The following is a 12,036-nucleotide window of genomic DNA, read 5'->3' as shown; positions in this document are numbered from 1 at the left end:
GCCCAATAATATCACCCTATGACATCATTATACATACAGTATAAGACAGAGTTGCCTACCCTCCCGATTTTCGCGGGAGTCTCCCGAATAAAGGTGGGAGCTCCCGCAACCCCGTAAAGTAGGTTGAATCCCCGCATTCCCTCTGCCGTGTCTAAAAATCCGGACTGCGCATGCACGAGTCCGGTGGTAAAGGGGGCGGGGCCCGAGCTTAAGACGCAGGGGCGCACTCACCGGGTGCAGGGAGGCAGGAGTGTGGCTGCTGTGAGGTCTCCTGGGCACGCCTTCCCCTGCTCACAGACTGCTGCTGGGAGAGACTAATGCTCCCAGCATTCCCTGGCCAGCCTGTGATGACAGAGGACGGAGGGGGGAGGAGCCGACGCGGCAGGACACTGAAGACAGAGGAGCTGCCTGAGAGTGAGTGTTAGAGGTCACTGCAGCTCCTGCCACATGTATAACTCATGTCAGTGCCGTGGGGGAGGGAGGGAGATCTATTACTGTGTGTTTGTATGTGATGTATGTGTGTGTAGTAATGTGATGTACAGTATGTGTGGGTGTAGTAATGAGATGTATGTGTAGTAATGTGATGTGTGTGTGTGTGTAGTAATGTGATGTGTGTGTGTGTGTAGTAATGTGATGTATGTGTAGTAATGTGATGTACAGTATGTGTGGGTGTAGTAATGTGATGTACAGTATGTGTGGGTGTAGTAATGTGATGTACAGTATGTGTGGGTGTAGTAATGTGATGTACAGTATGTGTGGGTGTAGTAATGTGATGTATGTACAGTATGTGTGGGTGTAGTAATGTGATGTATGTGTAGTAATGTGATGTGTGTGTGTGTGTGTGTGTAGTAGTAATGTGATGTATGTGTGTGTCTAGTAATATGATGTATGTGTAGTAATGTGATGTGTGTGTGTGTAGTAGTAATGTGATGTGTGTGTGTGTAGTAGTAATGTGATGTATGTGTGTGTGTAGTAATGTGATGTATGTGTAGTAATGTGATGTACAGTATGTGTGGGTGTAGTACTGTGATATATGTGTAGTAATGTGATGTATATGTGTGTGTAGTAATGTGATGTATGTGTAGTAATGTGATGTACAGTATGTGTGGGTGTAGTAATGTGATGTATGTGTAGTAATGTGATGTATGTACAGTATGTGTGTGTAGTAATGTGATGTACAGTATGTGTGGGTGTAGTAATGTGATGTATGTACAGTATGTGTGGGTGTAGTAATGTGATGTATGTGTAGTAATGTGATGTATGTGTAGTAATGTGATGTATGTGTGTGTAGTAGTAATGTGATGTATGTGTAGTAATGTGATGTATGTGTGTGTGTATTAATGTGATGTATGTGTAGTAATGTGATGTACAGTATGTGTGGGTGTAGTAATGTGATGTACAGTATGTGTGGGTATAGTAATGTGATGTATGTGTGTGTAGTAATGTGATGTGTGTGTGTGTGTAGTAATGTGATGTATGTGTAGTAATGTGATGTACAGTATGTGTGGGTGTAGTAATGTGATGTACAGTATGTGTGGGTGTAGTAATGTGATGTACAGTATGTGTGGGTGTAGTAATGTGATGTATGTACAGTATGTGTGGGTGTAGTAATGTGATGTATGTGTAGTAATGTGATGTGTGTGTGTGTGTGTAGTAGTAATGTGATGTATGTGTGTGTCTAGTAATATGATGTATGTGTAGTAATGTGATGTGTGTGTGTGTAGTAGTAATGTGATGTATGTGTGTGTGTAGTAATGTGATGTATGTGTAGTAATGTGATGTACAGTATGTGTGGGTGTAGTACTGTGATATATGTGTAGTAATGTGATGTATATGTGTGTGTAGTAATGTGATGTATGTGTAGTAATGTGATGTACAGTATGTGTGGGTGTAGTAATGTGATGTATGTGTAGTAATGTGATGTATGTACAGTATGTGTGTGTAGTAATGTGATGTACAGTATGTGTGGGTGTAGTAATGTGATGTATGTACAGTATGTGTGGGTGTAGTAATGTGATGTATGTGTAGTAATGTGATGTATGTGTAGTAATGTGATGTATGTGTGTGTAGTAGTAATGTGATGTATGTGTAGTAATGTGATGTATGTGTGTGTGTTTAATGTGATGTATGTGTAGTAATGTGATGTACAGTATGTGTGGGTGTAGTAATGTGATGTACAGTATGTGTGGGTGTAGTAATGTGATGTATGTACAGTATGTGTGGGTGTAGTAATGTGATGTATGTGTAGTAATGTGATGTATGTGTAGTAATGTGATGTATGTACAGTATGTGTGTGTAGTAATGTGATGTACAGTATGTGTGGGTGTAGTAATGTGATGTATGTACAGTATGTGTGGGTGTAGTAATGTGATGTATGTGTAGTAATGTGATGTGTGTGTGTGTGTGTAGTAATGTGATGTATGTGTAGTAATGTGATGTACAGTATGTGTGGGTGTAGTAATGTGATGTACAGTATGTGTGGGTGTAGTAATGTGATGTATGTACAGTATGTGTGGGTGTAGTAATGTGATGTATGTGTAGTAATGTGATGTACAGTATGTGTGGATGTAGTAATGTGATGTATGTGTAGTAATGTGATGTATGTGTGTGTGTAGTAATGTGATGTATGTGTAGTAATGTGATGTATGTGTGTGTAGTAGTAATGTGATGTATGTGTGTGTGTAGTAATGTGATCTATGTGTGTGTGTAGTAATGTGATGTATGTGTAGTAATGTGATGTGTGTGTGTGTGTAGTAATGTGATGTATGTGTGTGTGTAGTAATGTGATGTATGTGTAGTAATGTGATATACAGTATGTGTGGGTGTAGTAATGTGATGTACAGTATGTGTGGGTGTAGTAATGTGATGTATGTGTAGTAATGTGATGTGTGTGTGTGTGTGTAGTAATGTGATGTATGTGTAGTAATGTGATGTACAGTATGCGTGGGTGTAGTAATGTGATATATGTGTAGTAATGTGATGAATGTGTGTGTGTAGTAATGTGATGTATGTGTAGTAATGTGATGTATGTGTGTGTGTAGTAATGTGATGTATGTGTGTGTGTAGTAATGTGATGTATGTGTAGTAATGTGATGTATGTGTGTGTAGTAATGTGATGTATGTGTGTGTGTAGTAATGTGATGTATGTGTAGTAATGTGATGTATGTGTGTGTGTAGTAATGTGATGTATGTGTAGTAATGTGATGTATGTGTGTGTGTAGTAATGTGATGTATGTGTGTGTGTAGTAATGTGATGTGTGTGTGTGTAGTAGTAATGTGATGTATGTGTGTGTGTAGTAATGTGATGTATGTGTAGTAATGTGATGTACAGTATGTGTGGTTGTAGTAATGTGATGTATGTGTAGTAATGTGATGTGTGTGTGTGTGGGTGTAGTAATGTGATGTATGTGTAGTGATGTGTGGGTGTAGTAATGTGATGTACAGTATGTGTGGGTGTAGTAATGTGATGTATGTGTAGTAATGTGATGTGTGGGTGTGTGTGTGGGTGTAGTAATGTGATGTATGTGTAGTGATGTGTGTGTGTAGTAATGTGATGTATGTGTGTGTGTAGTAATGTGATGTATGTGTAGTAATGTGATGTGTGTGTGTGTGGGTGTAGTAATGTGATGTATGTGTAGTGATGTGTGTGTGTAGTAATGTGATGTATGTGTGTGTGTAGTAATGTGATGTATGTGTAGTAATGTGATGTATGTGTAGTAATGTGATGTATGTGTGTGTGTAGTAATGTGATGTATGTGTAGTAATGTGATGTATGTGTAGTAATGTGATGTGTGTGTGTGTGTAGTAATGTGATGTATGTGTAGTAATGTGATGTATGTGTAGTAATGTGATGTATGTGTGTGTGTAGTAATGTGATGTATGTGTAGTAATGTGATGTATGTGTAGTAATGTGATGTGTGTGTGTGTGTAGTAATGTGATGTATGTGTAGTAATGTGATGTATGTGTGTGTAGTAGTAATGTGATGTATGTGTAGTAATGTGATGTGTGTGTGTGTAGTAATGTGATGTATGTGTAGTAATGTGATGTGTGTGTGTGTGTAGTAATGTGATGTGTGTGTGTGTGTAGTAATGTGATGTATGTGTAGTAATGTGATGTACAGTATGTGTGGGTGTAGTAATGTGATGTACAGTATGTGTGGGTGTAGTAATGTGATGTATGTACAGTATGTGTGGGTGTAGTAATGTGATGTATGTGTAGTAATGTGATGTATGTACAGTATGTGTGTGTAGTAATGTGATGTACAGTATGTGTGGGTGTAGTAATGTGATGTATGTACAGTATGTGTGGGTGTAGTAATGTGATGTATGTACAGTATGTGTGGGTGTAGTAATGTGATGTATGTGTAGTAATGTGATGTATGTACAGTATGTGTGTGTAGTAATGTGATGTACAGTATGTGTGGGTGTAGTAATGTGATGTATGTACAGTATGTGTGGGTGTAGTAATGTGATGTATGTGTAGTAATGTGATGTGTGTGTGTGTAGTAATGTGATGTATGTGTAGTAATGTGATGTACAGTATGTGTGGGTGTAGTAATGTGATGTACAGTATGTGTGGGTGTAGTAATGTGATGTATGTGTAGTAATGTGATGTACAGTATGTGTGGGTGTAGTAATGTGATGTATGTGTAGTAATGTGATGTATGTGTGTGTGTAGTAATGTGATGTATGTGTAGTAATGTGATGTATGTGTGTGTAGTAGTAATGTGATGTATGTGTGTGTGTAGTAATGTGATGTATGTGTGTGTGTAGTAATGTGATGTATGTGTAGTAATGTGATGTGTGTGTGTGTAGTAATGTGATGTATGTGTGTGTGTAGTAATGTGATGTATGTGTAGTAATGTGATGTACAGTATGTGTGGGTGTAGTAATGTGATGTACAGTATGTGTGGGTGTAGTAATGTGATGTATGTGTAGTAATGTGATGTGTGTGTGTGTGTGTAGTAATGTGATGTATGTGTAGTAATGTGATGTACAGTATGCGTGGGTGTAGTAATGTGATGTATGTGTGTGCAGGTGAAATCTTCATATGATGTGTGTGACTGACTGGGTGTCTGTGTGTGAGAGACTGTGTGTGTGGGTGTGTGTGTGTGTGTGTGTGTGAATCTATTCATGGGATGTGCTGAGACTGTCTGTGTGTGACTGTGTATGAATCTATTCATAGGATGTGTATGTGAGACTGTGTGTGTGTGAATCTATTCATATAAATGAATGTGTGCGTCTGGGGGGGAATCTATTAATGTCAATATGGCAGGGTAGAGATGTATTAATGTCAGTGGGGGAGCTAGGGCGTCAGCTTATAGGAATATATACGCCCATAGGTGGAGTTAGACACGCCCTTTGGGTGGAGCAGACCACCCCCCCACAACGGCGCGTCGCATTCTGCAGCCATCTACAATCTCCCTCAAAGTCATTTTCAAAAGTAGGCAAGTATGGTATAAGATTAACTGAAGTCCTACAGTAGGAATATTATCATAGGATAGATATATTTTAATTCATTTACAGTATTCCTCATAACATATCTAGCATTTTAGTAATTGAGCCCCCCCAACTAGTTCTATTGCTTTTACAGATAAAAGGGTCTATTTACTAAGCAATATTAGGAGACTGAGTGAAAAGTGATAAGAATGTGATAAGGTGCCAGCCAATCAGCTCCCACCGGTCATTTTTCAAACACAGCCTGTGAGATGACAGTTGGGAGCTGATTGGCTGGCACCTTATCACTTTTCACTCTGTCTCCTAACACTGCTTAGTAATAGACCCCATAAATAGATACCTGTAACTGCCTAAGATTATATGCAGAATGTACCAAGTATAGAAGGGCTGCACCCACAACTTCATTGTATCCAGCTCTATTCCCAGCCATACACATTGTTTGTAGTTGATAAACCATGTTTTTAACTAGTAGTTTTGGACAAGATTTACAATGGGTCTGGGTCTGCCCCCTTCCCCACCCCCATAAAACTATACTTACTTTGCGTCAGGTTCTCCTCCTCTGGTCTGTCATGTCACTGTCATTGGAAGGCATTGGAGGGAAGGGGTGTACGCCCATTTCCCACTGAACATGACCATATGCAATAAGATCAGTTCAAACATCCAACTTTAAGACAGTCATGGGTGAACAAATTGGACTGATTCAATGATTGTCCAGTCAGTCCGAAAAGGGGCGTGGTTACGAGAAGGGGGCGTGTCTATAAGACGCGTCCCCATTTTCGTCATACTTGGGGGCGTGCCCGGCGCTTACGGACATGCCGGGCAGCCCCCAAGCGCTGCAGAAAGGGAGAAAAGACGCCGGGCACATGCGCCCGGCGTCTATTCCCCAGCGGTGACCGGGTCACCGCATGTTTGTCCACCCGCGGGACACTGCGTCCCGCGGGTGAGAACGGCTCCCGCAGGCTGTTAGGGCAGGGCGCTTTTTGCCCTCCTCCTGGAGGGCAGGGTGCTTTTTGCCCTCCAGAAGGAGGGCAGGGCGCCGCGCCCCGCTAAAACAGCCTAGCGGGAACACTATGTATATCAATCTTTATTAGCCATCTTTGGTTGTTATTGGAGCCCTGAACATATTATAACTACGCATATTACTTACCTTTGGAATTCCCATATTTTTAAATACTACACCAGAGAGCGCCTATTTCTCACCCTCTTTATATAATGAATCAGCCCACGTGGGAACTGTCAGTTGCCGGAGCCAATCAGCGGGCGCTCTACAGTGAGCGCTGCCGCTGATTGGCTGATGGGACTGCAATGCCCCGTGAAGTCCCAGCAGTGGCCATTCGGGAGCTATCTGTATATGTGACAACACACATACAGATAGCTTGTAGCGTGGATCGGGTAACTCGTTTTTTTTGTTTTTTAATCCCATGGATTACTGCGGAGACCAGCGCTGGATGCAGGCGAGTATGAAATCTTCCTTACAGGGCCAAATTTGAAGGATCTCTACTGGACAAGGGGACAGAAACTTCTGGTATAGGTAAGTATGTGTGAATGGGTAGGTATGTAATAAACTTATACTAGTCACGGTGTGTGTGTGTTTTGTCTTTTTTTAACTATTTATTTTACAGTGAAATTACAGGTGCCGCATGTCTGCTGGCACTTGTAGTTCCATAAGTGCAAAATGGCAGGCATGCTGGCACTTGTAGTTCCACTGTAAAGTACAATAGTGTTACATTATTTGGCCCCCCTATTACTCCCATACCCACCAAGCAAGGGGTATGAGGAAGAGCCCCAGGCTTCAGCGTAAGCCTGTGGTGCTCGGGAGAGGGGGGACTCTTTTTTGGGGGGTCCCCGACTCCCCCGAGATCACCGGCTTGCGCTGACCGACTTGGGGTGTAATGCTTTGGACCTGGAGCCCCGGTGATTGGGTCTCCGGGCTGTGGCATTACACCCCGGTCGGTTGGGTCTGGTGCTGGTCTTAAATATAGGGGGTACCCCACGTCGTTTTTGCCCCCAATATTTAAAACCAGCACTAGTCCCTGCAGCCTGGTGTTGGTTTCTAAAATACGGTGGAACCCTACACATTTTGTTCCCCGTATTTTTAGAAACCACCACTGGCTGGCAAGCGTGGGGAGCTGGTTTGGCTTTTGGAGGGGGACCTTATGTCATTTTTTTTCAAAATTTTTACACATTTTTTTTACAGGTTAACAAAAACGGGAATTTTCGGGAAATATTCTAGGGACCCCCCTAATGATGTCTAGACATGGGGGATCACTATGGGTACCCCCATTTTTAACTCCTGAAGGAATTCGGGCTTTCTAATAGCCGCGGCAAGTGCATAAATGCGACTTTGAAGAAAGTGGTGCAGAAGAGCATTTAGAATTTTTTTGGGGGAAATATAACTATGCCCAGCAAATTTGGGGTACTTGAAAATGGGGGTCAGCATATTTTAAAGTTGCTAAACAGACTTGAAAAAATCGTGAAAAACCCACTTGCGCAAGGAGCTGCAATGAAAAAAACACCTGGGGCATACTTGGGGACCCCCCCAGAGTCAAGTTCGCTATTTTTTAACTTTGTTCCCCAAAAATTTTTTTTTTGGCCCCCAAATTCAAAGTGCTTTTTTGGGGTGTCCCGATTTTTTTTATTTTTTTTTGACACACATAGTTTCAAGGGGTAATTCTGAAGGGTGCAGGCTATTTTTTTTAAGCCTGCACCCCTAAACCCCAATTCTGCACTATTCAATGGTGAAAACTTATCCCTGTTTTTTATCTTCGACTTTTCAAAACTGAGATAAGTCTTTGATATTGAATAAGGTGTAAAAGTAAAACCTCCGATAATGACGTCATAGCTCCGATATTAACGCAAAAACGGACTTATCGCTCCCATATTGAATTCCCCTAATAGTGTAGTATTCTCAATGCAAACAATATCTATAGTAGACGTTCATAAATCTGTGTACCAGATATTGCATTAAATAATGCATATAAAGGCGTCACTCCTCCGTGTTCCTGATGATAAACAACAGACGTCCGGCTTCATACACCACAAATGGTAGACCAGATATGGAGAAAATATCCATAAATAGTTTTTTTTTTTTTTTAGCCATACAGGAGACACAACAAACAGAGTAAAACCCAAAATAAATTAAAAAAAACAATGCTTATCTTAGGAACGGTTTAGCAGATAGTAGTCCACGTTTTTCAGGTATAGGAGAACCAGTACTAATGAGTTTCGTCCTTCTGGACTTCCTCAGGGTTAATGCCCAGGTCCTGTAGTGCCACTTTATATACCCTCCAATAGGGGTGTACCATAATCTCAAGCCAATTTTCTAAAAACGCTGCCCGCGCATGCGCACTGCGCGGTGGCCATCTTGGTGACGTCATATGTCCGCATCACGGGCCATCGAGTGGATGAGAAGAATATATAAAAGCACAAACACGCCGCTCACCATAGCGGACGTGTGGTGCTATCAGCGCAGCGCCTACTGAGGTGTATGACCCTCCTTTCTAGGTCTGGAGTTATCGCGCTCAAACAATTTATTCATGATCCGAAAGTGTGATCACGCACTTCAGGATAAGTCACCATCTTACTAGAGGACGGTAATATCATACACGCCGGCGGCCATCTTGTGCTGGGCAAACATACAGTAAGCATCGCAAAAAGTGGAAATTTTTTTGGTTTAAAAATATAACAGCGACCATATGCAGCCGTCATCCATCTTGTGTAGGACAAAACTCGGGTTATAGACAGGCAGCCATCTTTTGGGTATGCATATATAGCGATCACTATACCAGGATAAATAAGAACATGTACAGCATAAACATAGTATTAAACATAATATCTACATGTTACATAAACAAGAACTTCATTATCCCAAAACAAATAATACATATACCATAAAGGGTTTCAAAGAATATTTAACCCTTTGGGATAAAATTAAGGGAAAGGAGATTGGGAAAGGGAATCCGTCAATCAGAATTAAGGTTTAGAACTCCAGAAACTCAAATAGTAAAATGAGCTTCTTTAAAATTGCACCTAAACTACAACATGTGCATACCTGAGCTAATAATTGAGACTTAAGACATAAATTACATAAATTAAAACTAAGAAACAATTCAGATATTATATCAATACATATATAATAAAATGAAATAAGGCAGCAGTAAAAACTTGATTAAAAATAACCATAAATTATATTTAAACTCATTAAAAATCAGTAAAAACTCAATAAAAATCAGTAAAAAGCTAGGGTCAGAACTCAATAAAAATTAGTAAAAATCAGCAAAACTCAATAAAAATCAGTAAAAAGATAGGGTCAGAACTCAGATGAACAATAAAAAGTGCAGTAAAAGTCCAAAGGAACATGAATATAGATTGTAAGCTTGCGAGCAGGGCCCTCTTATCCTTATGTATGTCTTTTATGTATGTATGTATGTATGTATGTATGTATGTCTTTTACAACCCAGTATAATGTTAATGTTGATTCAAATTGTAAAGCACAACGGAATTTGCTGCACTATATAAGAAACTATTAATAAATAAATAATAATAAATGAATTAAATTCCAGGAATGGAGCTATTTTGTAATTTTGTTCAAGCCATTAGGCATAATGGTATTATGCTCGAATATCCAGATCATCTCCCTCTGTGAGAGTTTTACCACCAGATCACTTCCCTGGGACCTGATTTCACATGTTCAATTCCTTTAAAGTATGGAATTCTGGATTTGACCCATGGTGTACTTTGAAGTGTCTGGAGATGGAATGACTTTCCACCTTATTTTTAATGTTTCTCAAATGTTCTTGGATATGAAATTTCACATTGCTCTTAGTCTTACCAACATATTTTAAACCGCAGGTACACTCTAATAAATAAATCACGGAGCAGGTGTTACAATTCATAAAATGTCTTATAGAAAACGTTCTGGACCTTTTAGAATTTAAGTAGCTCCAGAACGTACCTTTTTACATCATCTGCGCGCATCCATCAAAAAAGTTTTTTCAAAATTCAGAAACTTTGGCTAAAAAAGTACCAACAAGCAGTCCAGCATCAGCTAGCTCCCTACTCTTTGCTAGATCCAAATACCTACCATCTTCACCACCAACACCTTCATCAACAATATCCTCAATCATAAAGCGATTGGTTTGTTTGGGCCCCCAGAAGACAAACTACGAATGGGCAGCTGACATTGCTGCCAATGATCTCTACGTGCACAAACTGGCAAGATGTTGTAGCCATCATCATCCGATTCCTCACCCTCATCAATGTCTACATCATCTTTCTTCACACAATATTAATTTGTCCCCACTGGAATCCACCATTACAGATACCTCTGGAATTTTATGATGTAATTGTGGTAAAGGTCTTCATCGTGGAATTTGTAGTTCATTTTGATAAATTTCATCTTTTCCACATTTTGAGGAAGTAGCCTCCATAGCCGATCAATGACAAGGTTCCCAGCTGTGCTGAACACTCTTTCGGAGTACACAATGGAATGAAGCTCTAGTAAAGCAAAGCCAGTTTGTGCAAGGGTCTCCAAATTGCCTTTTTTCCTGCTAGTAGTCAAATGAACTGCCTGACATGTCTATTTGGATGCTATCATTAAAAATAGCCCTCAACCATTCTTTGAATGGTGACAGTATCAAATGGAGTCACGGTAGAGGTCTCATTAATTTAATTGTAGGCAATTCTTTTAGATGTCAAAACTTGGTTGTGATGACTCACCTGCATCACCAGTGGGTCTTTTGGGAAAGTTTAGCTTTTCCTTGGCAGCCGCACTTCCTGGAGAAACTGAAGGAGAAGCCATCACTGCATCACATGGCACTTGAGCTGACAATTTGCTATACCAACAGGTCTTTGCATCTTTTCAGATCTGTCTACATTGGGAAGAAAGACACGACATATGACATAAATTAGGATCGAGCATGGTCGCCAAAATGTATTGATCCGATTGGAAGGTCCTGACAATCCTTGGTTCCCGATGATCTACAGGTCCAATGTAGATTGCAGAATCACTTTGTTTCAGCTCCTCCTTCAGTTACTCAAGCTGCTTTTCCAACAGTCTAATTAGGGGAATTACCTGACTCAAGCTGGCAGTATCGGAACTCACTTCACAGGTGACTACTTCGAAGGGTTTTAGCACCTTATAATATGATTATTTTATGGAGGCTTACAATATATATACAGTCAGGTCCATAAATATTGGGACATTGACAGAATTTCATAGTTTGGCCTCTATTCACCACCACATAGGCTTTGAAATGAAACAAACAAGATGTGCTTTAACTGCAGACTTTCAGATTTAATATGAGGGTAATTACATCCAAATCAGGTGAACGGTGTAGGAATTACAACGATTTCTATATGTGCCTCCCACTTTTAAAGGGCCCAAAAGTAATGGGACAAACTAAACAATCCTAAATCAAACTTTCACTTTTTAATACTTTGTTGCAAATCCCATTGCAGGCAATTACAGCCTGAAGTCTGGAACGCATAGACATCACCAGATGCTGGGTTTCATCCCTGGTGAAGCTCTGCCAGGCCTCTACTGCAAATGTCTTCAGTTCCTGCTTGTTCTTGGGGCAT

Source organism: Taudactylus pleione, unplaced genomic scaffold (genome assembly GCF_031769625.1).
Source record: "Taudactylus pleione unplaced genomic scaffold, aTauple2 ptg000188l, whole genome shotgun sequence".
In the NCBI taxonomy this organism is placed as follows: domain Eukaryota; kingdom Metazoa; phylum Chordata; class Amphibia; order Anura; family Myobatrachidae; genus Taudactylus; species Taudactylus pleione.
Note: the sequence above shows the minus strand (reverse complement) of the source record.